The sequence below is a fragment of the Entamoeba invadens genome (genome assembly GCF_000330505.1).
Source record: "Entamoeba invadens IP1 unplaced genomic scaffold scaff_1105074726401, whole genome shotgun sequence".
Lineage (NCBI taxonomy): Eukaryota > Evosea > Mastigamoebida > Endamoebidae > Entamoeba > Entamoeba invadens.
In genome coordinates, this window is record NW_004191899.1 from 3,536 (window position 1) to 4,856 (window position 1,321).

Consider the following 1,321-nt stretch of genomic DNA (forward strand, 5'->3'; position numbering starts at 1 on the left):
GTGCAAATTGTATTTTGTTACAGACATATAAGACACTACATTATAACCGCTTTTGGCAAAAACTCAACAATTCATAAATCTTTTAAAAAGCTAATAAATCGTGAAATCACAGGTGAACAATTTTTGGAATTAATTGCAACTTATAAATAAGAATGCAAAATTTCTGAATACACAAAAGAAGGCGGAGTTCTTGATAATGTTGATCCTTTTCATGAATTTATTGACTATTGTCAATCAAGTCAACAACACTCTTCTGTTAAAATATTGGGAAATGAAAAGACTAGATTTCTTGAGCAACTAGAAGAAACAAAATTAAGTTGGATTTCTCAATACACAGAAAGAATTACACACGACTTGACCACAAATGTAGTCGAAGGGTTTTTTGGAGTAATAAAACGTGAAACAAAGGGGAAATTGTTACTTTGATTGAAGTGACACAACTATTTATTGAGAAGGCAAACAAATTTGTGAATAATTGTATTTCATACTATACAGAAATTCAATTACAAAACGTCAACAAGCCAATCGGTCTTCATAATATAAACGGAATAAAACGTGAGTGGATAATATATTTTCTTAATAATTATTTAATGGTCCCAATGCTTGCGCTGCTTGAAGGTTCCACCACTTACTTTGTCATTCATCAGCTATATAACCGCTTATATGAAAAAGTACTTGGACTTCGAGAACCACTTTTTGAACTGACAGACTCTGGTGTTGGTGCCTTTGTGGAGCAAGTGTTGTTTGCCGAACACCCCTATGTGAAACGAATCGTTATTGATAAATTAAATCTATGGACACGCAAAGACTACGTTGTTGCTTTTGATGAAATTGTCGATACTATACTCCACACTCCTTCACTTAAAGCACAATGGTTAAACGTTATTTCAACTGTTTATAAATTAACAGTTCAAATTTCAAAGAAAATTTGGAAAAAGAGAAAATAAAACAAATTTAAGGAAGCCCATTTTCACTCGATCCACCTACTCTTTAAAATTCACAAATAAGACCAAGTATTTTTTTGTTGAAAACCCAGAAAAAACTCAAAAACTATACAAGAATCACGCCTTATTAAAGATGTCATCTACTCTTGAATAACAAAAAAACATGTAGGATTTGCGGTTTAAGTGAGCACATGGCCAAACGATGCAACAATTGGACTGATTTAAAAACAATGAAAAACTTTGAGTATATTTCGATTCTTTAATGAAAAAAACAAAAATATTCCTTTCGCAGTACACACTTTGGTGTCGACTCATTGTTACAATCAAACTAAATTATATTTTTTCTTATAATTAATTTAGACTTTTATAATTACAAG